The sequence below is a fragment of the Lissotriton helveticus genome, chromosome 3_1, assembly GCF_964261635.1.
Source record: "Lissotriton helveticus chromosome 3_1, aLisHel1.1, whole genome shotgun sequence".
NCBI lineage: Eukaryota > Metazoa > Chordata > Amphibia > Caudata > Salamandridae > Lissotriton > Lissotriton helveticus.
The window spans coordinates 908,171,011-908,198,561 of record NC_136061.1 but is presented as its reverse complement, the minus strand read 5'-3'; positions in this window follow the sequence as shown (position 1 = coordinate 908,198,561).

Below are 27,551 nucleotides of genomic sequence, written 5' to 3'. Positions count from 1 at the left end.
CTGCAGCTGTAGGAAACTCAGCTGAGTTTCCAGATTGACTCCTAATTGGAGGTTCTATTTTACTCTTTTCCGAAAAGGGATTCTCCATGGGTTCTATTATAGGGTAGATCTGCTTCTTAGCTAGTTCAGCGACAATTTATCTTTACGGAACACTTTGTATTGATTTATGCTGTCACTTATCAAACTTTTATTTAGCATTTCTGTAAACTGTAGTAATCTGAATAAAAGTGACAAAATTATACGAATCCTTTAAAACAAATTAAGGTTTTGAAAGCTTTACCAACCTCTCATCATTGACTGAACATTAAGAATCTGACATTGGATGATATATGCATGATTTGTATTTTCGTTCCAGCTTCATTCAATTACTGTGGCTAGACGTAGAAGGGAAGCCATCAGGATTTCGAAAGGACGCAATCTGTAAATTGGTGTGTTTGGCCTTAATGACCCTTGAACCCATCCTGAGATTTTCCCCCAGTGGGTGGGTGCTGCTTATCCAGCAACTTGTCAGTGCCGCTTCTATTTCTGGCCTCTTTACTGAGACTTCTCTCCAGGTACGCAATACTTTCCAGTACTCATGGAGGGTTTATCTGATTTTAGGAATTGTCCCGCCTTGTTATTCTGTTTCTTATTTATCCTGTTCTTAGCAATGACCCTTTGAATTAATTTCTGAGGCTCTCCCATCTGAACTTGACTTTATTTTGCACTTTAAATCTCTCTTAGAAGGTCAGGCTCCCAGTCCGGAGATAAATATAGAGTCCCTGACGCACACTTTAATGCAGCAGTCAGTGCTTCTTGGTGCTGTGAGACAGCAGATATGTTGTCGGTACCTCACATCCTGACATTTGGTGTAAGACTGTCCTTTACACCATCTACTCTGCCTAATTAATTCATTTAGGTTGGCATCTAGTGGAGCATCAGTTGAGCCAAATGTGTTTGTTCAACTTGATAAAACGAGCAGAGGGTAAAAAAAATCACTTACCTTAATGTTTCCCAATGTGTTTGCCATGAGTATTAAAATGTTTAGAAACATAATCAAAAGGGTGCTGTTGCTTTCTCTCCAAGAAAGATTTGGTATATTTGGTTAGGAGTTATGCCCTTGACCCCGTGCTCATGGGTATCCATTTACAATTGAATGTAGCAGACCTAGAACAATCTCACACGCAGCACAGTGACTAAGCAGTGCAATATAAAAAATAGTTAATAAATGCATTGATAAACCAGTGGAGTACGGCTGCTCCTCCTTTTATCCTGAATTTCTTTTTTGAATTTTGAACCTTTGTTCTGAAATTCAGGCCTAATTTTGACCCTTTGTAGGTTTTTTTGCAGTTCTGTCCTGGATTCCAATCGACGCCCATGTTAGATGTCTTCACATCTAACATGGGCTTCGATTGGAATTCCAAAGAGCATATTATCAAGCATATTATTGCCGCTTTATCTGCAGTTTTCTGCCGATAAAGCGGCGATAATTTTATCTCCTGTCTTGGTAATATGCCCCTTTATTCGGGACCAAGAAGCAGTGCCCTTTAATGAATGGCAGGTTTCAGCATGACTAGGCCCCGCCTCTCAATTGATAATTTTTGTTACACTTGATTCGTATTAAAAAATAAATGTGTGTTAGTGTTTAAATGTGGATATTATATATTCAGCATCCATTGTAATTGCTTAGAAAGATCCTCTGCACCACGGTCATCCCCGGCTTCACATGATTGGCAAGGTGGATAGTAGGCACAGTCTGTGTGACCTGTAGACCAGGAGTTCGAATCCTGCTGGTTCCACTCAGGCGTTCATCTTTCCGAGGTCATTAAATGTAGTGGCCTTCAGCAGCAAAATGTATAATATAAAAAGCATTGCATCGGGCAAAAGTTCAATATTAAGCACCTCCTAAACACCCGCTGTTATGAGAAGGTTGCACTTTCCTGCTGGTTTCTGTTCGTTTCCAGAGTAGATTTTTAGGACGCTTTAAAACACTCAGCGGGGTATTGGCTGCAATATAACCGCAGCAGTACATTATGCCGAGTACAGTAGGCTTTGCCAAGATGACCTCCGAATGTGGACTTTCCAGAGAGAAGTAATTTCAAGGGCTTCACTGAAATACCAGCTCTCGCGGCCTAATTGGGACGCTGATTACAGAGCAGTTCCTTTTCACTGTGCGCTGGACAGTACGGCCCCACGGGGAGTTATTACAATGCGTGAAAGGGAGCTAATTGGTAAAGAATAACGCCTTGTTAACATCAATATGTGTCTTGTTATGGTGATATGCAGAAGGGGATTTCCCAAGTGTGTTTGCATATATTTTAAGTTATATTTTCTGTTTAAATATTTATAGAACAGCGTGGCCCTCCCCCTCCGGTCGTCCCCACCAACAATGCAAAACACGCACTTGCTGAAAATGCACAACAGTTTGCAGTCACACTGGCTGCAGTGGGGATAACTGTTTTGCATATTTGTTTAAACTTTTTACATATTACCCTAATATAAGGGGCTCCTATAGCACATGGTGTACATTTTCATATTGTTACATAGATTACTATTCACTCTGTCTGTATAATTTCTAATGGGATTCACAATTATGTGCGAGGCATCCTGGGACAATGTGAGATTGTTTCATCTCCTGTCCTTTTGAAGCGCTTCTTGCAGCCACCCAATTTGGTGTGAACCTGTTCCTGAAGCAAATGAACACTAAATAAAAAATTGCATTTTGGGCTACAGTCAGAGATATTTTCTCTTAATCAATCAGGCTCCATATTTTCGGTGGTAAGTTCCTATCACAATAGCAAGTGTGTGTGGTTGTGGGTTTATTTATTTGTTTGATTTTATCCCTGTGTAGGCCTACAAACGTCACAGATATAGTTGAACAGTATTAAAAGGCTTAATCAAATTGTAAAATAAAACAATTTTATCACAAGTAATGAATACATGAACGGATTAATTAACTCTCCTTGTTTGCAATTATCTGAAAATGGAAGAAATAAAGTATATTTTTAAAATATGGACAAAGCTAAATCCAGTGCAGCAATGAACGTTCAGTCTATTCACACAAAAGACAATTGGGGATATTCTCAAGAACGTGTGGTGATTACCGCAAAATAAGCTTAACCCCTTGAACGCTCATGACGAGCTCAGCTCGTCATGAGCCACGGTGCTCGAGTGCCCATGACAAACTGAGCTCGTCATGGCCGTTGGAACGCTAGCACGCTGGGCTAATTCCCCTGCTGTGCGAAATGTTCTACACAAACGGGTGTGGTCATGACAAGCTCAACTCGTCATGAGCACACGACCACCGCGGCTCATGACGAGCTGAGCTCGTCATGAGCACCGGGGTGCTGTGCGCGCCCCTCCTCCCCCCAGCACAGCGGAGAAATGAGCCCCGCATGTAAGGGGTTAACTCAACTCTTCATATCGCAGTCTATCGCGGGAAAACAACGCAGTGTTAACTCTGTATTCACAACACTGAGGTACTATGCGATAGGCCCACGACAACGCGTCAAATGTCCGCGATGAAGCCAACACAATGCCACAAAAATGTGAAACACCAACGCAAAAAAAGTTGCAATGAGGCCAATCGCGATACAAAAAGCTGTGAAAACCAGCAAAAGGCTTGAATCCCACACATCAGGCGGGAAAATGCACTATAAAAGCAACAAAAAGAACACACCAAAAACAATTCAAACTGCGTAGCACCATGGATGCATCCGGACCTAGTGCAGAGGCAAACACAAACCCCACAAGCCCCACAGACCACCAACAAGGAACCTCGGGGTCAGAGAAGGCCAAGGAGAAGAGGAAGAGGAAGACGGGGTGCACTCAACAGCAAAACCAGATCAGCATTATGGAGGCGACAGTACACTACCATCAACTCACCCACAATTAGACTAATGTGAATGCAGTTGGAGTGTCGAGGAGGTCAATAAAGAGGCACTGGCATGATGTGCAAAGCAAAACCAAGCACAAACCCGCTTCCAACAGGAAAGCAGCAACGGCGACAGAAGGTGGGAGTCCAGCACCACAGGAAGAGCTGGAGGAAATGGAGGCCACAGTCTTCAGTGTGGAGACGGTGCATGGAGTTGGGAGTACAGACATAGCTCGATAGGACCTGACACAACATCAACAGGTTGAGTAACGACAAGGGACTGGGGGAATGGGGGAGATGGGCACAATGGCACACATGCACAACGATGTGTAGCACACTGCATACCCACAATGACCAAGGATCATGTCCCTGATCCCCGTGGCACACTGCAGCACACACACATAGCAATCACAGCACATCCCACGACAATGTGGTACAAAGTGCAACACCGACACTGCAGAAAGGGGACACAACTGGGTCCGTTTGTTGGAGCGAGGACTCATAGAAAAGAGACTTGCTCAGATGCAATCCTCTCATGTAACTTTTAACCCCGTATTAACTTTGCATTGTGTAAATTAATGTGCACACCAGACTACACTATAGAAGATAAAGCTTGCCTATGTGTTTTACTAACGAGTAACTTGAGTGAGATTCTAAAATGGCCACTAACTGAAAATCTTTAGTATGCATGCGTGTACTGCATCTACGTAGTATGACATACTTTTGCTTGGAGGGAATTTCTTGCACTTGCGCAGTAGCTAACAAGATGGCTGCTTTGAAACTCGCATGCTTGGCATCTGATTTGCGGAAAACTAAAATTAGTTTTCATTCTAATGCTAATGCGGGAAAAGGTATTAAAAAGTAAAATGGGTTAGAATAGTGATAGGTGGTATTCAGTGAAACCATGTATTCTTCAAAATAACATCTGTATTTCTGACTTTATTACTAGTGCATTTTTGGGCCCCTCGAGTATGGCAGAAGTAAGCTGAGCCATGTGACTGAAATGTTCACCCGTGCATGCCCATTGAGAGTGAATCCGGAATGATGACTACACACTTGAATACAAACCAAGCCCACTGAGTGTCCTGGCCTGGGAACCAAGAGGTGAAGAGTTCACGAGATTGGCAGAATCTGTGGCAGCTATTATAAATTGTTGCAAAATAATGTGAATGCAGGTGGAAAATAAAGTTTGAATAAAGAATTAAGGGGATGGGTTTATTAACAAAGGGCTAACTGAAAAGAGTGATATGTAAGCATGGTGTGATGATCACCTCCCCTCGCCTGTCCGATCAGAGTTAGGAGTTTCATGATATTGAAACAATTTTGAGAGGTACACAAATATTATAGTGTATAATTGAAGTAGTTCTTAGTTAGTTAGTAAGGAGAGCATTGAGAACCTTGAGACCAAGATGCTGTCCGATGAGACGCCGATGCTGAATGCTGCATTGGTCAGGATGCTGTCAGAGTGACGAGAGAAGCTAAAGGAGAATCGAATGCAGAGCCACTTTATCTTAAATAATTTAATTCGAAGAAGATCGCAGAAGAATCTCAAGGAGGAAGAGAGTGTCAGAGAGGGATGCTACTCAAGCGCCGGTGGTAGAGAGGTCATCTATCCTGTCCTGATTCCTGCCCTGAAGCCTTTGTCGCCTGATCTTTCCTGGGGAACCCATCCCAACTCCTTGTCCAAGGGGTTGCTTTTGACACCATACATGTTACTTATAAATATATGTCTGTTTAGGTGCCTATGTCTTTTTATCTCTATCTTCTACTTTCAATGCGTAGTCATTGCGTGGTATAAATGAATGCATTTGATAATTAATTTATTGAATCTTCTTTCCTATGAGGAGACGGAGACTGTCCTGTACTTTGTAAGTGGTTGACACGAAATTATTCTTAGATAAAGTTTTAAAACACTTTGATTTATGTCATTTCACCATCAACTAATTCAAGTAATGGTCCAATTGACCAGAGGAAAGAACTTTTCGATCAGTGAAAGATTAGTTAGGATCCAGAAATAACTAATCTTGGTATGGTAAGAAATTCATAACAACATTACCCGGGCGGTTTTAGCTAGGTTGTTGTAAAATGTGGTGTTGGATTACCTGTTGCTGGTAAGTCGCTGGATCACGCTCATGCACAGAAACAGGCCAATCACATCTAACAGAGCAGGAAACTGTGAGATTGAAATATACGTGTAAAACATCACATCTGTCACGTAGTCCAAATGTCCACTGTCCCACTTCAAATTACCAGCACCTCCCAAACAGTCACTATGTACATTGTCATACAGTCTGCATGTCAACAAGAACAATGCACCAACATACATGTCAATACAATGTCAACTTCTTTACAGTAAGTTTCTTTGCACAACGTACAGCTGGGAACTTTTACACTCACCGCATGAGCCTGCCAGCTGTGTGCAAACGGCACACAGCCACCCTGGCTGTGTGCCGTTTGCGTGAAGGGCGGAGCAGAGCGGGTCATTTCCAGTCTAGCGGGCAGAGGCGCTCCTTCCGCCTCAATCCCCTCCTATTTCAACCAATGTGCCCGCGACCGCGCAGTGGACGCGCCGCTGGTGAGCCGAAGGCGTGCCAAAGGCAAGCCCGTGTGCGCCAGTCCGCGCCCGTCTGGGAACAGGTGCCAGAAACCCTTGCTCTAAGGGGACTTTAGAGAGGATTAAGTACTCTAAAGATGAACTACTGAAATTGAATAAACCCACCAATACAGCATGCAGACATAAAATAAATGTAGATACCATGGTACTAATATGCAGGCACTGTAATGTAACACTCACAGGTAGAACACATATCACTCAGGAGTCAAAAATACAGTTGGCACTACTAAATTGCAGGTCCATGGTCAAACACAAGCATGAGATACACGATCTACTAAGTGAAAAACCACTGGACTCTTCCTTTTTGACTGAAACATGGCTTAATGAGAACGCAACACCTGATGTGATAGATGCCATCCCAAATGGCTATCTCCTAGTCAGGCAAGACAGGATAGGTCAAAGAGGAGGGGGAATCGCCATAATATATAGAGACAACATGAAATGTGAGGTCCAACAAACTGGCCCAGACAACTGTGAGGCACTCTTCTTCATGCTGTTGATGGCAGAAGATAACCCATTAGCTGGATTCCTTATCTACTGCCCACCCGGCCAAATAATAACTTTTATAACAAGTCTGGAGGATAAGGTAGTATACCCAGCACTGAGACATAACACATTTTTGGTATTAGGGGACATAAATATACACTTTGGTGACCAAGAAATAAGTGCAATATGTAAGGATCTTCTCTCACTAAATCTAATGCAAAAAGTGAATTCACAAACTCATCAAGCAGGCCACATTTTAGACCCTGTCTTTAAAAATTCCACTGAAATAGAAATAGGAGCACCAGGCCAGTTCAGTGGTCAGATCACTATTTGGTCCCATTTACTGTGCCATCTCAGAGGAGGAAGGCAAAATATCACAGAGAGGTAATCACTACCAGAAAGTGGAATAAATTTAACTCCACATCATTCAAGCGAGCCCTTGGGGAGCAGAAGCCAAAGATGGACAAAGATATCAACATAGCCAATAACCCGATAGAGACATGGATTGCGGATGCTCTAGATAAGGTAGCACCCTGGAGTACGAGAATCCCTAGGAGGCCAAAGGTAACAGCACCATGGTTCAATGACGAACTAATGAGGGCTAGGAAAACATGTAAAAAATCAGAACATATCTGGAGAAACAATTGCTGTAACAAGTCCAAAGAAGACTTAAAAAAAGAACTGTGGGGCATATTATCAAGGACAGGCGATACATTATCGCCGCTTTTATCGGCAGGAAACTGCCGATAAAGTGGCGATAATGGCCTTGATAATATGCTCTATGAATGCCAATCGAAGCCCATGTTAGATGTGAACACATCTAACATGGGCTTCGATTACATCTAACATGGGCTTCGATTAGAATTCATACAACATATTATCAAGGCCATTATCGCCGCTTTATCGGCAGTTTCCTTGATAATATGCCCCTGTAAGCCTATCATTCACTGATCAAGAAAACCAGATGTGAATTCTATACAGCTAAAATAGATAAAGCTAACAATTCACATAACGAAATGTTCATAATTCTGAAATCTCTCAAAAGCTAAGAAGAGAAGAAAGAAGACATTCCAGCCTCAAAAGAGATCTGCAAAGAGATAGCAGAATTTGTGGCTAACAAAGTAACAAACATATATGAGACCTTTCCAACAGAGGCATGGCTGGGCACTACCTCACTTTCTGTCAAGACTGGGAACTTTGTAGGAGTAACGCTGGATAAATTTAGAATACAGGAAAGTGTGGAACTAAAAGCCACAACAAAATGAATAAAATCCGGCTCTCCCCTAGACCCGGCACGACCAGATAGAGTGATGGAGGGGATGGACATAATCCTACTGTACATCGCAGATCTTATTCTCCGCTCCTTTCAGACGGGAATAGTCCCAATGAAATGGAAGCAGGCCATTGTTAGAGCACTTAGGAAAAAACTATTGCTAGACTATACTAGACTAGACAACTTACGCCCTATATCACTACTTTCATTTGTGGCTAAAATCGCAGAAAAAGTCACAAATAAACAGCTGGTGGGCCACATCAACTTGAATGACCTACTACACCCCTCGCAGTCAGGTTTTCGAATGGCACACTCTACAGAATCAGCGCTACTAATGGCGACAGAGGCACTGAGGAAACAGGTGGATGAGGGGCAAACAGCCACGCTGATCATGCTGGACCTCAGCGCGGCATTTGACACCGTCTCGCATCCACTGCTACTACAGAGACTAGAGGCCTGCGGCATCAGGAGAAACGCTCTGAAGTGGTTGACAATTTCTAGTTGCCCAAAGGACGCATCTGTCTGATAGCTACCCTCTGTCCCAAGGGGTCCCACAGGGATAAATTTGATTCCCACCCTCTTTAATCTGTATGTGGGACCACTAGCAGAATGTGTAGAGAAACATGAGGTGTCAATAGTGTCCTACGCAGACGACACGCAGCTAATTGTAATGCTATACCAAAACAAGGTTCAGGCAGCGACACGCTTTGCCAAGTGTCTAGAGGAGATGGCTGGCTGGATGTCAAATCACTGCCTCAAGCTAAATGGGAATAAGACGGAGGTAGTGGTGGTGGGTAAGACACCTACTATCTGGTCATCTGCATGGTGTCCAGAAGTACTGGGCCCAGTCCCTCCACCAAAATCAGAGGTGAAAAATCTCAGCATCTGGTTCGACTCCAAATTGTCATTTGACAACCAGATCCGGAATGTAGTGGGGAAGTGCTAAGGTGCCCTGAAAACCCTGAGGAAAGTTATAGATCTATTATCATCCAAAGCCAGGAAAACCATAGTACACACAGTAATCACTTCACAATTAGATTATGGTAATATACCGTATTTAGTTGCTTCCATAAAAGGCCTAGCTAAATTGCAAAGGATGCAAAATGCACGCCTGGTTCTCAGCCTTCCAAGGAGAACTAATACTAAGAAAACCTTACACTGGTTGACAGTGGAGAAGAGAGCCAGGTTTAAGGCAATGTGCTGTTGTCATCGCATCCTCTCACACAAAGGCCCTAGATACCTGCAACCACTACTGACTAAATATATCCCAGGACGAAATCTGAGATCCATGGACATGGCTTTAGTGAAGGTCCCAAGAATATTCAAAGCCAGAATGGGGGCTCGCTCTTTCAGGTATTTAGCAGCTAAAATCTCGAATACCCTGCCAATCACCATAAGAACGGAACCCAGCGAAAGTTCTTTCCGCAGACAGCTGAAGACATGGCTGTTCTCAAAAACTGATGAAGGGACAGAGTAAGTGCCATGTAGCAGCAGCAGTTACTCATCTGGATATGTCTCAGCGTGGGGACATGCCGTTGGTGTAACCATGCGCTCTACAAATGAATAAATAAATAAATAAGTAAACATGCATCTCTCTTTCACTTTACAGAGGGACAAACAACACCTCCAGTAGAGCAGACCAGACAACTCATCAGTGATGACCACCACACCTCCGACACTGATGCACTACAACAGCTCATGGACATTTTAGGCAACCCACCCCCAGGAGCTGGGCAGCTAAGCTACATAGAGGAGACCCCAGCCCCTGCACAGACCACACAGCAAGGAAGCACCTGCCACCACGGCTGGCTCCCAACACTCCACCGAGGCACACATTGCATTCAGAAGCCAGGTATCAGAATGCCAAAAGGGGTCAGAGCTCATGGAAGCTAAACTACATCACATACAGGGTGTCTAAGTCCCATCAGGGACCACCTATATCCCACAAAATAAACCCACACTGCAACAGAGACACATGCATTTGCACATTTCCTGTACTGAACCACGCCCAGTGCCCCGGAATTACCATTCATACACCGATGCTGGACCTCTGTACTATGGCCCACTCCACTCCTCTTACATATTGAGTGGCTGATGACAAAGCTACATGTCCAAGGTCGTACCCGCTGCCAGTGGGAGAACGGTTGTGTCCACTGTACACAGCATAATGTAATGTTGTAGGGTCTGGGGCCTTCATACATACATTATGACCACACATACACACTTATATAGTTGGTGGGACTGGCTACAGGCATGTGTGCCCGGTCCCTTTATTGGCAGGGTCACATGTACAGTGACTCCTGTGCTGGATGTGTGTGGGATGAGTGTAAGCCAGCCCTCACGGACTACAACAGTGAACACTATTAAAATGGAAACAGAAAACACCAGCATTACAGAGACAACAGCGGAGCATCATGGTGGTAGCTGGAGCAAGTACAGAGATCACCCAATGAGCAAACAGAAGTGTCTGTGAGTTGCAGTGCACTGAGGTTGGGGCACTAGAGCTGAGCGTGCTTATGTGAAGAAAATGTCTAGGATTGTGTCCTTTCGGGATATTCCTGATGCAGCTGCAGTGGGGGGTGTCACACCGGCATCATCTTCCTCATCATTGTCCCAGGTCTCCCACACTGCCTGAGGTGACATTGATGCATGAGCTCTCCACAGAACATAACCAAAACAGAAATGGACAATGACTTGTGGTGCACTGAGTTAGTGGCAGCTGGAGTGCTGAGCAGGGTATCAGGCAGCTGATGGCATCCATGACAGGTGTGAGCAACTCCGTTAGTCTGCCAGTACGACAGTGTGTCAGTTGCTTCCTGCGGTGATGTGACGTCCGGGCCGGTCAGGACTCGATTTGATGTGTGAGCCCTGGTGGACCGCAGTTGAGGCCGGAGGTAGCGGACAGCGCAGGGCCACATACACATGGCTTTGATGACCACAAGGCCATCGTCACAGAGACCATCCAATATTCTATCAGACAGGGTCCATGACCTGAGCTGCACAGAGTTAGTAGCCCTGGATGCACTGGGCCGGCACAGGCACACCACCACAGGACGGTGACTTGCGCTGCACTGTGGTAAGGCGACATGGACTGAGTGGGTCCTCATCGATGTCTGAGGTGAATGTGGCGGAGAGTTGCAGGGGACAGTGGAAGATGTCCTGCAGGGCATGATGTCGAAGGCAGGCACCATCCGGAAGAGGCAAATGGAGGAGTGGAATGCTACAGCTTCGCCATTACCAGCACTTTGGTATCAGCTACATGAGGATGAAGACAACCCCCAGTCCATAGACTCAGATGCTACCAAAGTTCAAACAGAGAGTGTCCATGAATATCGGGGAACAGACTTAGTGGCACTGGGGCTGAGAGGGGGTGTAATCTGCGATTATGCCGGTACAATGATATGAACTCGGCCATTGCTAAATCAAGACTCAGTTCTAACTGTGTGACCTACTCGACCGCAGTGTGGACCAAAGGTGTTGCCAGCAAGGGGCCACAGACACATGTGGTTGTAATGCTATGCAAAGAGTCGGTGGCACCACATTGAAGGAAGTATAGTGATTTGGAGTCTGCATTGCCATGCGTACTCGGCCATTGCATGATCAAGACTCAGTTCCAAATGTGCGTCCTACTTGACCGCAGTGTAGTCCGGAGGCAGCGGTCAGCAGTGGCCCATAGCCACATGTCGTTGGCTCACAATGCACAGAGTTAGTGACACCAGGGCAATTGTCGGTAGTGTTCGATCACCTCCGTAACGATGATCCTTTTTTCCTCATGACTGAAACGCGTCAACCGTTGTGAGGAACTTTGATTGGGCAGGCTGTGAGACTGCTCCGATTCTGGCATTTGTTGTTAGGAAGGTACCAGAGGTCAACACGTGCGGCAGGGCCAGCAGCTTGGCCTGAGGTGGGATGCTGGTTGTCTGCTGTGTTGGTACCGTCAGCCTTTGGGCAATGGTGATCAGGATGCGGAGGATGGTTGTCCCTTTGAGCCTGTAGTGGGCAATGACATTCTCTGATGTTGGGTCTGTGAGGTTGGTGCCTTTTCTAAAGGTCGCTGTCTTTGTCTGTGCTGCCTCTGTGTTGGACTGGGGGGTCGGTGGGAGTCTGGGGCATGGGGAAGGTCCTGGTGGTGGTGGTGGTGGGTGTTGTGGCCCTCTTGGGTGTCCAGGCTGCATGATAAGTGGCTCGATGGCATCTATTGTTCTTCAGCTGTGGCTCTGGCCTGGGTTCCCTTTTCTGGTGCAGGCTGTCGCCTGACTTTACACCAGGTAAGATCAGGTGCTAAATTCCTGCTGATAGCATGCCTTATCGCCTGCTTTGGGATCTTATCACCGATCTGGCTGGTCATTGAGAATGTTGTAGAGTGATGTTGTCGCAGCTTTTGGCACGGGAACGCCTACTTTGCATCTCATTAGCGATAGTTGCTGGGGCTATCAGTGGCAATGTTTTTTGCAGCTGCTATCGCAGGTAAACTGGTGATATGGGCTGCTATCACCAGCTTGTGAATGGGGTGTTAGTTTTGTCGCAACTTTGGCTGCCATAAAGTGCTGATAACGCAGCGATAGTTCCTTGAGAATATGCCCCAATGTATCCTACAGATTTGATTGATTTTCTTAATTTTGTATCATATTTGCCTTAGTTTGAGCATTGAACTTTTTGATTCCTTAGAAGAGAAGTTCATAAGATAAGCCTGTGGCACTGCAGATTCGTCAGAATTGATTATACATTCATATCTGGCATATTTTGCACGTGTAGATCGCACCTCTTCTATCAAAGCATTGTTTACCACCTCTTTAATCATTTTCTTCTTGCCAGCTCTAAACAAAGAACTAGCCAGATCTTGTCTGCCTGTAATTATCCCAAAATATGCTCAATAAACCACTAATAGTTACAGTTTGACTCTACATTTTGCATAATTAGTAGTCAAAATGATTCAAGTAACCTTTCTCTGATAATACTTAAATGTAACTCCTATTGTGGCAAGGTTCATCTCGACACGTCCACAAGTTTCTTGTCGCAGACCTAAACTTTTTTCCGGCTGGACATTCCTACATATTGAATTTTCTTTCACTGAGGGCCAGATTTACAATCTGGCAGAGGGCCCCTATTTTCCCTAAAGGCCACTTGCTGACAGAGGTACCATCTGCCCGGTTTAGAAATTACTTCCAAATGAGCAGTTGTTTCTTAAAGCTTTGGCAAGAACCTTCTTCACTGTGGTTCCTGTCACTGCTTTTTGCATATTGGTGGATCCCTGTACAAAATAGTTTTCTGTTTTGTTTTCAAAAAGAAAATTCCAAAGCAGGATTTTATATTTTGAGATGCAAAAGAAAATGCTCTCCTCACCAAGGGAGCCCTCTCATATGGCGAGGGGAGCATGTAGCAGCTTCTGCTGCCCCTTACCACCAGGGTTATTCTGATGGTAACAGGCAGTGAAATCTGACCTCTAATTCAGTCTATCTAAATTAGGTGGGTGGAATCAGCGGCCTGCCTCTGATGGCCCTTAATCCACCGGGCCATCGGAGGGGTTTAATCATGGCAGAGATGCAGTAGTTTCTCACTTGATAAAGGTCAGCTAACTTTTAAATTTTTATTATTATTTTTTTTTTTTTGGATACAAACTTTTATTGTCAAGTAAGGTTACATACACAGCATTGCGCCTACAACCATATTAGGCCGGCAGCGATACACATGCATTTCGGAGGTGGCACCTACGGTAACAATGAGCAAAGTGGGAGCATTATGGACATGGTCAACATCTCAGCAGTAATTCAGGAGTCGGCTTAGGACAGGTCAATATCAAGTTTATAACTAGCTAGATAACAGTATACGGAGACATATCACCTGGGGCGATGGAGGTGCCAATAGAGCCATTATAGCAGTTATTAGAGAAGCACATCATGGGACTGATACAATACATAGTTACACCTCCCAATAGGGGCGGTATCACAGCCCTGAGCCATGGCAGCTCAGGTGAGGGTCAGAGTAAATCAGCAATATAATTTCACAACATCAAGCAATAATAATACCGCCGAACTAATGCTAACGCGGGATTACTGGTTACTAATTATCTTGCCAAATCCCTTCTTCCTGTCGACTGAACCGTTGGTACCTGTCTTGAGTAAAAGGTAATCTCGAGGTAAACAATCAATTTAAGAACTTACACCACTCTAAATGACCACTGACCAAAATTAAGTTTTAAAGATTTAATATAAAGTCAAAGATAACTGAAGATACAAACTTCTCAAGATGAGATTCAACAGGTAAATCGGAATCACTATGAACATGAACTTCTTGAATAGTCTGAGTCTGAAGAACAAAATAATAAGTACAAGTTCGAATACCATCAGGGTTGCTAAAATGGATACAAGTTGCAACCTCAAAGTCATTACAGAAAAGAAAATTAAAGTTAGTCTGTCCCTACACTACACTAAATGACATCCCTACTTAACAAGATCTTAACCCTCTAGGTGTCAGCCGTGGTGACTTCCTAAGAAGATCACGCACTTCTCTTTGTCTCTTCTCTGATAATGGGTCTCTCCTGATCAGCCTATCTGCCTACCCATCCGCTTCCTTAGGCTCCCAAAATCATCTGCTCTGCTCTCCTCCCGGGTCACTTTCCCTAATACCAAATCACATTTCCAATAGAAACGCCCCTTGGGACGCCCCTCACGTGGTACATCTTTCCGCGGCAAACTCCATGATGGTACTCTTGAAGACCCTCGTTAAAGTTGACCTTGGTTCCCAGGCTTCTTCTTCCGTGCGCTGATACCCCCTGAAATTCCTGGAAACTCCTACAGGCCTGCGCAAGGCGCCACTGAACAAAGTCCCTTTCATTCGAGCTGATTAGGACCCTCGCACCTGCATACAGCTCTTCCTGCAGTGGGCCTCAAATTCCAGACTTCCCCATATCTTAGGCCATAAAACACTCTCAGAGCTTCATACTGGACACCTCACGACCTCTCCTCTAACGAGCACATGACGATTTCAACTTCATGACATTATCGGCTCTGGCCTACTTGATTTACATTCAGCAGGTTCCTGCACTCTTAAAACGTTAACTTGATTTAAACAGCAAACATTCTTAACTAGCATACGTTTCTAAAATAACACATCTATAAAGCATATACTTTTAACCCTAAGTTCAATAGTACATTTTGAAAGAACCATGTCAACCTTGTCTCACATTATTTTAGCAGCACGTTTAGATTTGCTTGTGAATTGCCATGAGGCCTACACAAAATACTGGGTTTTTTAGAGTTACATTCAACTCTTACATTATTCCTTTAACATGAGAACATGAGGTTTTCATATTCATCCCAAACATTTCTATATGAATCTCACACAGTTATGATTATTGTTACTCTACTTAAACATTCTATGCATTTCACCACTGAATATAAGACACTCTGTGTATTTCACTTCTAAATATAAACACTCTGTGTATTTCACTTCTAAATATAAACACTCTGGTGCAAAGTACATGTTAACTAACTACGTGCTTGTAAATATGGCGTACTTATACATTTTTTTCCAAACTCGTGCTCTCTCAGTCCCCCCTTTGATGACCTTCAGGGGTCATCATCACCATGACACAAAAATGTAGAACCTTTAAAGTGAAGTCAGGACAGTACCACTTCTTTTCATACTCTCTAATGCTTTCAGACTCTTATATTGGGTGTCCTGCATCGCTGTCAACTCTTCTTCCTGTTTCTTCATAGCTCTCTGTAACCTCTTTGCTCTATACCATTGATACAAACGCACCAAACCCCACAAAGTGATTACACAAATCACTACTATGATGATGGGTTTCAATATGTACCAAACGATACCCTTTCCTAAGTTGGCAAACCAACTTCCAACTTTACCCATTCCATGGCCTACTTTTTCCCACACATTTACCTTTGCCAGGTCCTCAATTTCGTAGTGTATGGCAGTGATGTTTTGTATATACTTCTCTAGAGGCTTTGAATTGTCTGGAATGTAAGTACAGCATTCCTGGACCTTCAAGGCCCTACAGACTCCTCCCTCTTTTGCTAACAGAACATCTAAAGCAAGTCGGTTCTGAAGAACCATTGCCCTAATCGATTGCATCTCCCCCTCTATCAGCATCAAGGATCTTGCAGTACTGGCAGACAGTCTATCTACGACTGTAGCTAACCTCCTGATCTTAATGTCATTCATTATCAATCCTAAGAAAGGGAATGCAGCACCTATTACATCTCCAATTACTTCCGCTGCACCTAGCCCTCGCTTCCATCTAGTGGATATTTCTTTCTTAGGCGTGTCTAAATTCTCAACATGATATATTTTAGGGAAGACAACAGCCAGATAGCATGATCCGTACCAATTATCTGGTAACTTCACATAGGCATATCTTCCACATACAAAATATACATTTGGTATTGCTTGCATCCCTTTCATGAAGTTCTTAGAGTAGTACTCCAATTGAAAAGCATGTTCGCAATTGACTTGTCCTACAAAAACGTTTTCATAGTAGGAGTAACTCCTGTGAATGCACAGTTTCCCCCGTTTCTCCTTATCCAAAGCAATTGGACCAATACTACCTTTTCGTTGTTGTGCCCTTTCCTCCTTGGTCCAATCTGTTTCTCCTTGTCCTGATGCCTTCAATGCCTTCTGCTTTCTGTATCTAGTATCTACCTGAGCTATAAACTTTTTCTCAACTTCTGATATTTGACAAGTCAGATTGTTGTTTCGAGCATGTGAAGTATCTAACGTTCTCCATGGAATAAACCATTTGTGTAACCTGTCTTCGCTTTTGTAGTAGTCCCATTTATTCAAATGCTTGAAATTCGGAACCTCTGGCAATGTCGAGTCGAAATTCGAGAAGTAATACTCAAATCCGTCTCGTCCATAAAACATACTTAACAATAAACTACACGTTATTCCATATGTCAACGGGAGATGATGGTATTTGATACCCTCCTCCACCGAAATTGGTAACTGCATACATACATAGCAGTCCTTTACCTCCATGGCATCAACATATTCATAAAGCAACTTAGCATAAGCATTTGACTTGTAATTCCCCTGTGATTCATCCATGTGTAACCTTTTTACTTCTGCATCTAACAACGCTTTGTCTTTCTCATTGATGTTTCCCTTCTCCTTAACTGTGGTAGTTCTCGGTGTTGACACTCCCTTATCCTCCTTAACTGTGGTTCCATCCCCTTCGTGTCCCGCTAGGAATGAAACAGTTACCACTAAAATTATAAGAGAAACCACTACTCCTAAAAATGTAACAGCTATACATTTTGCCCTGCGGTTCGGGTTGCCAGCCTCCATGTTCTCAAACAGTGTAGTTTTCGACTTTCTTCCAGCATTCACTTCCTCTTCTTTTCAAACAAAGTCTTTCTCTCTTGCAATGTCTTTCTTAGAACACTTGGAAGCTTGACAATTTGTTTCCGCAAAACAGTTCAAAGTCCAGTAGAAATAGACAACCCTAGCCCTTCTCCATCCACTAAAATGAAACCCCTATCACTTTTCTTCTTCCACTCGGCGCTAGGTTATCTTGCAACAAGTTTACAATTTCTTTTCAAAAGTCTTATTTTCGTCTGAAGTTATGTATGACTCAAGGAGTGACACTACTTCTTCATAAACGTCCATTCGAAGTATCATTCCCTCAGGTTCTGGACAGTTCGTACCACACCATGGAAAGTCAACCTTTTCTAGGATTATTCTCCTTATTTCGCTCAAGACAAGTGGACGGACGAAATTGAGAGTTAGCGTTTTTTCAATTTCCAATCCTGGTACTATCAGTTCTATATCCACAATTACAAAGGGGTCCGTTCTAATCAAGATCACTTTCTTCACTTTTCCAGATCTGCACCCCTTTGAAGACATTCGTAGTATGATCTTAGTCCACAACAATAAGCACTCCTAGCAATTCTACTACTCGTTCAAGCATTTCCAAACGAAGAAGAGTTCCTTCCAATATTGGATATCGTGAACAGCAAACTGGAAACTCAACTGTCTCTAAAAGCAATTTTCTTATTCCACTCAGGAGAGCAGGATGAACGATGTTGAGTGTCAGCAACCTTTCGGTCTCCGCTCCTGGCAGTAGAAACTTTATTTGCACTGTGATGATCGGGTCAGTTCTGATCAGTTCCACTTCCCTGATCCTCCCTGTTCTGTGTCTCCCAGACATCTGCAACAAGGTAGGTCCAGTCGGGAGTAGAGTATCTTCTGCTAGGCACTCGCACTCTACTTGATCTTCTAAGACCCTCCTCAGCTTGATCCTGGATATCTTCTTCTGGATCTGAGTCTTCGGATATAGGAGTAAGCGTTTCTTCTTGGGCCGACCTCAAACTTAGCCTTCTTCTTCTTGTTGGCCAAGTGGCAGCTCCAAGCCTTATTCTCCTATTCCTTGTCCTCCCACTTGGTTCTTGCTCGCTCCGATACGGATCTGAGTCTGAGTCGTATTCACTTCTGCTCTCTCCTTCAGTTGCGTCTTCTGTCTCACTGCCGTCCTGCCTTCGCTCTTCTTCTGAATCCGATGCGTTCCCAACTTCTTCCGACACCTCCTCAGCTGCCTCAATCCCTTCTTGCGACTCTTCTTCCACTTCCGGGCTTTCGTCTGGGATGGGAGCTGTTCCTTCTAGAGGTGCTGGAACTCTTCTAGTATGGGATGCATGGATCCAATTTGGCAGCCCCCCGCACTTCACCGCGGTGTTCGTGATCAGGATTACCTGAAAGGGCCCACGCCAGCGAACATCTAGGCAGTTCTTCCGGACGTGTTTTTTAACCAGGACCCAGTCCCCTGGGTTCAGGTCATGACACAGGTTCCTCGCTGTTGGAACTTCAGCCGCATGCACCTGAAGAGACACAGAATGGATGGCGTCAGACAGTCCTTTACAATAATCCAAGATCAGATCATCTGTAATATTCAATAGAGCAGTAGTTGGAACTGTAGGAAGTCTCATGGCCCTCCCCATCAGGATCTCGTGGGGAGAAAGACCTGTCCTCCTATCAGGTGTGCTGCGCATGCTCATGAGCACCAATGGAAGAGCATCTGGCCAACTCAAAGATGTGGATGCCACTACTTTAGCCAATCTATTCTTCAAAGTGCCATTCACTTGTTCCACAATTCCTGAAGCTTCTGGTCGATAACTACAATGCAGCTTTTGATCGATATTCAGCGTGGAGCACAACATCTTCACTATTTCGCTGTTAAAATGTTTTCCTCTGTCCGATTCCAAAGAGGCAGGCACCCCGAAGCGCGGTATCAACTCCCTGAGCAACAATTTAGCCACTGTGAGTGTATCGCACCTACGTGTAGGGTATGCCTCAACCCATCTGGAAAATACGCATACAATCACCAACACATACCGAAGGCGATTGACTCTTGGCATTTCGATGAAGTCTAGTTGCATTCTATTGAAAGGCCCCCCTGACCTCCCAATGTGACTCAGTGTGACTGGTGTTCGTTTGCCTACGTTCAGTTGTTGGCAGGTAACACATCGCTTACATACTGATTCTGCTGCTATTCTGAATTTCGGGCAATACCAAGTCTGCCTAAAAACTCTCATCATAGCATCCCTTCCTAGATGTACTGGACCATGTATTTCTCTCGCCATGGGATTAGCTAATTCTTCAGGTAACACAGCTCTCCCATCTGCTGAAACCCAAAAATCCATTTCACTTCGCACACAGCCTGCTATTTCCCATGCCTTTTTCTCTTTTTCAGGTGCGTTCTCCTGCATTATTCTTAAATCCTCCCAAGTGTCTACAGTTTCTAACATCATACTTAATTCAGTCTTTTCTTCTGCACCTTCTATTTCCACCTTTGAGAAAGAATAACTTTGTTCCGCACAATAGCGTGCGACTTCATCAGCATATCTATTACCTTGTGACACAAAATCTGTATTCTTAGTATGAGCTACACACTTCACTACTGCAATATCAACAGGACCTTGTAATGCTTCTATCAGCAATCTCACAAATTCTCCATTTCGAATGGGCGAACCAGAGGAGGTCATGTAACCCCTCTGAGACCACAACTGCCCGAAATCATGAACCACACCGAAACCATATTGGCTGTCCGTGTAGATGGTGACTCTCTTTCCATTTCCTGCTATGCAGGCACGAGTTAGGGCAATAATCTCTGCTACCTGTGCGGAATGTACTCCTTCCAGGCAAGCGGCTTCCACAACTTCAGTAATGGTACAAACAGCATAAGCTGCTCTTAACCGACCAGTATCGTCTCTTAAACATGAGCCATCAACAAAGTAAATTTCATCGGGGTCAGACAATGGCTCATCCACTATATCTGGTCTGGGTTTCGTGCATAGTTCAGTCACATCAAGGCAATCGTGGTCTTCACATCCTTCGCCTTCTATTACAGTAGGTAATGGCATCAAAGTAGCAGGATTCAAGACAGAGCATCTCCTGAGAGTCACGTTTTCTGCGGCAAGTATAACTTGCTCATAACGCGTGAGCCTGCTATTGGTCAGATGCTGCGTCTTCGTCCTGGTCATTAACAATTCAACTGAATGTGGTACATACACCACTACTGGATGTCCCATTACAATACTTTCGCTCCTTTCAATGCTGACACCCGTTGCAGCAACGGATTTGAGACATCCGGGCAACGCTGCGGCTACTGGATCTAATGTAGCCGAAAAATATGCAACTGGTCTACGGGCATTACCGTGGGTCTGTGCCAAGACTGACAAAGCACATCCCTCTCTCTCACAGCAATAGAGTGAAAACGACTTTTCATAATCTGGCATTCCCAGAGCCGGAGCACGACATAAATCGTCCCTCAGCTGTAAAAACGCCACCAGACATTCTTCATCCCATGGTACCGGATCACTCACCTCCTTGTGCGTCAGTTTCTGTAAGGGCTTTGCTTTCAGTGAAAAGTTAACTATCCACTGTCGGCAGTAACCCACCATTCCTAGGAACATTCTAACCTCTCTCTGAGTTGTAGGCGCATTCATTTTCATTATCGCCTCAATCCTCTCTGGGGACACCTTACGTTTCCCTTTTTCTAACCTGTGCCCTAGATACTGTACTTCTGTCAGACAATACTGTAACTTGCTCGGAGATACCTTATGTCCATTTTCAGCTAAATGATTCAGTAAGGCAATTGAATCTACTTTACAAGCTTCCTCTGTTTCTGACGCAACAAGTAGGTCATCTATGTACTGTACCAGAACCGAGTTCTGTGGCAGTACTAGATTCTCAAGATTCTTTTTCAACAACTGATTAAAGATGGATGGACTGTCTGTGAATCCTTGTGGAATTCGACACCATGTTAAAACGCGATCTTCCATTTTAAACGCAAAAAGGTACCTGCTCTCTTCATCCAATGGGATTGAAAAGAAAGCCTGGCAAAGATCTATCACTGTGAACCATTCTGCTTGACATGGTATTTGAAACAATATCACTGATGGATTCGGTACCACGGGACAACATGAAACGACTATGTTGTTAATCTTTCGTAAATCCTGAACTATCCTAAACTTCCCACTAGGTTTCTGCAAACCCATAATCGGGGAGTTACAAGGACTGCCCACGATTTCCTTCAGTATTCCCTGCTGTATCATTGACTCGATCACAGGCTTTATTCCTGCAATCGTTTCCTGGGACAATTTGTATTGAGGCGTTCTTGGAAACTCAACATTTGGTTTTACCAGAATTTTTACCGGTTCTACCCCTTTAATCAATCCTATATCTTCTCCTGTGAAATCCCACACCTCTGACGCCACTACATCTCTTAAGTCTTGTGGAAGATCTTCTACAGTCAGAGTAGGATATAGTTCTACACAGAATTTTGAATTGGCCACCTTAAAGGTAGCATCATCGTCGGTAGTCTGTACCTCCACTCCTTGTGGGGTGCAGTATATGGTGCAATTCAATTTGCATAACAAATCCCTACCTAACAGACATACCGGACTCGAGTCACAAACCACAAACTGATGTTCGTTCATGTGGTTTCCAATTTTCACAGACACTGGTTCTGTCAAGGGACTAGTCATTCTTTTATTTGCGACTCCTACCACCTGAATTGTTTCCCCTGACATCGGCAAGTCTGGAACCACCGCTGATCTCAGAGTCGAACGAGTAGCCCCAGTGTCCACTAAGAACGTAGTGGGACACCCTGCCACTTCTGCCTCAACAAATGGCCCTCTCTGATCCACTTCTAGAACTGCCCCGAGGGTACAGTCTTCTTCACTGCTCACCCGTTGTCCTGTCAATGGATCAATGTAATAACATTTTTCTTCCTCGATAAACAGAGGCATTTGTTTAAAGACCTTTCCTCCAGCTGCTATCTTCGGTGGCTGTGGGAATTGGGCCCGTGGAGCCGAAGTCCCCCCTTTGGCCACCTTACTGCTTGGGACTGTCACTTTTTGCACTGTGTCTTCTTGGACCTGCTCTTCTACTTCTTGCTCTCCGTTTTCAGGGTTAAAGGGACACTCGCGTCGCCAATGCCCCACCTGGTGACATAGATGACACTTTGTCGTTTTCTTTAAAGTGGCAAAGTCTATCCTAGGTCTCTGCCCTTCTTCATTATCTTTGTTCTGACCATTTGGTTTTCGTCCCATCCCCTGCTTCTGCTGGCCACCCTTCCCAGCGGACTGCATTTGCACCACCATCAATTTCTCCTTTAGATTCTTGGCTTTAGAATCTATCTCGTCACTGCAGTACCTCGCATATCGCAAAATCTCATCTAGTGGTTTGTTCTGCCAACAGATTAAATGTTGCTGTATCATCAAACAAATATCAGGTCTCAACCCCAATACAAACTTTGACACGAACTGCCCTATGTCTTTGGGATCCATTACATCTAGTCCACTGTATTGCTTGAATGTTTTCAACAATCTTTCATAAAACTCGTGAACTGTCTCCTTGGGTTCCTGCCTTGTTCGGTCTATTTTTACCCAATCTATATCCTGTGGTGGTACCTTATCTTTCAGCCATGCTATTACCCTTTCATACTTTCGCATGACTATCTCAGCTGGTCCATTAGTTCGAACATCTCTCAATGGTTCAGCATTTGGCCAGTCGACACTAGTCTTACAAGGGGTCCACAGATCAGATGGGACCACGATGTCAAACAACGTGTTCAAATCTATCCACAATACTTTCGAAATTTTAACAAACCTCTCTACCTGCTTATACCACTCGACTGGGTTGTCCCGCAACTTCGGGAATGAGTTGGTAAATGCGGCTAAGTCTCCTCTACTCCAGGGTACATGTACATAATTTCCATTTGATATTTCTCGCAAAGGGAATGCCTCCATCTGCATTACCCTTCCCTCAGGGGTCATCACATTTGCACTTCGCCTAACTGTGCCCTTTTTCGACCACCTTTCTTCCCATTTATCCAGTTCTCTCCACACTCTTATCCCTGTTACCAGCTCTCTTATGTGTGTTTTTAATCCAGCAGTTCTCTTCTCATCTAGATCTTGGTCTGCGTACTGTAATCTGTGGTTACTCTGTAATGCCCTTGTCCTAGACAAATCCACGGCATACTTGTCTGCCAAATCGGTCAGTTTTTCATGAACCGCTCTAGCTTTCCTAGTAATATCCTTTGCCATGAACAATAACTCATCCTGTTCGTACAATTCTATCCTCTCCAAAGGCAATGTTCCATCTATTATCTCATCAACATCTGATTTTAAACTGGTAACATCAAGCCTTTTTGCCTTTATTTCAGCTTTCAAGACACTCAATTTAGCTCCTCCATCCGCATCTCTCCCATCCCAGCTCCGAGATCTACGTTTAGGTATTGGTGAATTATAGGGAGTCCTCCCCTGTTCCCATCTCTCTAAGTCCCATGCCTTTCCGTCTTCTCGGGGTGGGTGGTGAAACACTCCTTCATGCCTCCCAGCCTCTCTCTCTCCATCCTGGCTAGTTTCACGGGATTGAGGATAAGAGGTTCTAGTACTCCCTCTTTCTTCCCTACTTCCCTGTGCTTCCTGAGTATTCGAGGCGTGGCGGGACCTATCGCTGTTCTCCTTTCTCCAATGTTGAACGTCTTCCCCAAGCGTATGATGAAGGCACCTAAACCTATTCTGAAAATTCCGTACCGCCTCATCTCCTCCGTTCCCCCAGAGACGGGACATTTCCTCACATTCTACAATCCTAGTATTTTGTTCCGATTGTTCTCTCTGATTTGTAGGACCTGCATCCCCTCTATTCTCTTGACTTTGGCCTTCCCGGCCCTGACTGCTTTCGCTGGCCCCACAATGAGATACAGTCCCGTTACCCCTGCTTTCCCACTCTGGTTCCGTTCTTGTCCTGTTACTCGGAGATACTATGGACCCGTCCCATTCCCTCAAATCAGCTCTTAACTCTGAAAAAGATCTTGGCCGCGGTCCCCTTAGATCCATTGGTCCTCTCGGACCTCCCTGTTCTGAATTGGGACCGACAGTTGTGTCTAATGGGGTGTTCCACGTTACCGAACCTGGTAATTGTTTCCATGCATTCGTCACATTATTCCTCCTTTCCATCTCAATCCTTTCCCTATCCAATTGCCTTTGTTGTTCCCCTCTATCTCTCTCAGAATTATAGATCGAAACTATGGGTCCTATGGTAACAGGCACTTGAAGAGCGTCTGGCAATCCCACAGACTCAACCCTTTCTGTGGTTGGCGTTTTCTGCACCACAAACCTTCCCACTACACTCTGTACAGTGTTGTTTGGAGGTGTTTCTCCGCCTTTGCTAGGTGTCCATTCCGATATAGGGAGTGGTGTATATCCCTCTATCTCATTCCCATCTTCCCTTGCGAGCCCTCTATCTTCTATCAAACCCACTCTCGGAGGTGGTCTATCCATTAACAATCTGTTTATCAGATTGTCCTCCGACTCGCTTTCCTCGTCTTCTTCCATGAGGTTTCCTCCTCCTGACACCTCCCTCATCGGATACATTTTCTCCACCTCAATAGTCTGTACCCTCCAACGCTTTTCCTCCTCATCCCATTTGGAATCTCGCACTGCCCTTACCGATCGCGTCAGCCTTTGTTGACGCCTGTTCAAATTTCGGTCGTGTGCAGCCTTAATCCATGCATTAAGAGCCTCAAACTGTGTTGGTCTAGGTGAAGGTTTCAATGAGGACATGGTTGCTTTTAGCCGATGTAACACCTCTAACTTAAACGTTCCGTACTTTGGGAACTGCATTTCCTCATTTCCTTCCGTAAGCTTATTCCAAGCCCCAATCCATAATATCGTATGCAGCCCCACATTCGTTGCCATATAATGAGCTGGCGTACCCTCTGGGGGAGCCTCTTCCCCGTAATAATGTTCACTTCGTTTACGTTTAAAAATCCCTTTCAAACACTTAAAACACTTCATGATTTCTCTTTTCTCCGCGTTTGTTTACTTCCTGATGATATTCCACCAATCTCGGCGCCGTTCTCACTAACTGGCCTATCCGTACGCGACTTTCCTCCGACGTCACTCTAGCCGCCCAACCAGAGCGCGGCTCTAGCTAACGTCACACCAACCGCTCAATCACAGCGCGGCTCTAGCCGACGTCACCCGTCCCCCTTCGCAGCAGTTCCCCTCCTTTCTCAGCTCGTCTCCTCGGTCATGCACACATCCCATTCATACACTGAAAAATGATTACTTCCGTCCAAGCGATCACCTTTCTTTGACTGTACGCCCACAGTCTTTCTGTAGTTGTCACCCTAACTTGGCGAAATGTCTTTCCGTTTACTTCCAGACAATCGCCTTCTCCGATAGGTTACTCACACGCAGTAACTTTCGACCAGCGTCCGTTACTCATACACTCACTCTTACACTCCCCCTATCTTGGATCCACGGCGGTCAATGGTACCTCGTGACCTCCGTACTATGGTCGACAACTACCCTGGATGTTCGATACACCCAAAACCACTTAAGCTCTGGCCTGAACTTAAGATTTCACCAGTTCACCCGTTTACCAGGTTACCAGTTTACCAGGTTGCGCGCGCTCACAACCTTCTCTCATTCACACTACAGGCATTCAACTCCGCAAGACATTACAATACAAATACAACACAAAACACCGCAATCTGTTCACGCATGACCCTTTTTATACTCACTCTCCGATACTGCTGCTTTTCTCGCACCGTCTGCACCTTTCGGCACACGATTCTTCCGCTGCTCGTCTCTCGACGTCTCGGGCCTTGGGGTAAACTAACCTCTCTAGATTACCTTCCTCAAGAAGATAACCATCCTCACTCTGCTACCAACTGCTAACGCGGGATTACTGGTTACTAATTATCTTGCCAAATCCCTTCTTCCTGTCGACTGAACCGTTGGTACCTGTCTTGAGTAAAAGGTAATCTCGAGGTAAACAATCAATTTAAGAACTTACACCACTCTAAATGACCACTGACCAAAATTAAGTTTTAAAGATTTAATATAAAGTCAAAGATAACTGAAGATACAAACTTCTCAAGATGAGATTCAACAGGTAAATCGGAATCACTATGAACATGAACTTCTTGAATAGTCTGAGTCTGAAGAACAAAATAATAAGTACAAGTTCGAATACCATCAGGGTTGCTAAAATGGATACAAGTTGCAACCTCAAAGTCATTACAGAAAAGAAAATTAAAGTTAGTCTGTCCCTACACTACACTAAATGACATCCCTACTTAACAAGATCTTAACCCTCTAGGTGTCAGCCGTGGTGACTTCCTAAGAAGATCACGCACTTCTCTTTGTCTCTTCTCTGATAATGGGTCTCTCCTGATCAGCCTATCTGCCTACCCATCCGCTTCCTTAGGCTCCCAAAATCATCTGCTCTGCTCTCCTCCCGGGTCACTTTCCCTAATACCAAATCACATTTCCAATAGAAACGCCCCTTGGGACGCCCCTCACGTGGTACATCTTTCCGCGGCAAACTCCATGATGGTACTCTTGAAGACCCTCGTTAAAGTTGACCTTGGTTCCCAGGCTTCTTCTTCCGTGCGCTGATACCCCCTGAAATTCCTGGAAACTCCTACAGGCCTGCGCAAGGCGCCACTGAACAAAGTCCCTTTCATTCGAGCTGATTAGGACCCTCGCACCTGCATACAGCTCTTCCTGCAGTGGGCCTCAAATTCCAGACTTCCCCATATCTTAGGCCATAAAACACTCTCAGAGCTTCATACTGGACACCTCACGACCTCTCCTCTAACGAGCACATGACGATTTCAACTTCATGACATTATCGGCTCTGGCCTACTTGATTTACATTCAGCAGGTTCCTGCACTCTTAAAACGTTAACTTGATTTAAACAGCAAACATTCTTAACTAGCATACGTTTCTAAAATAACACATCTATAAAGCATATACTTTTAACCCTAAGTTCAATAGTACATTTTGAAAGA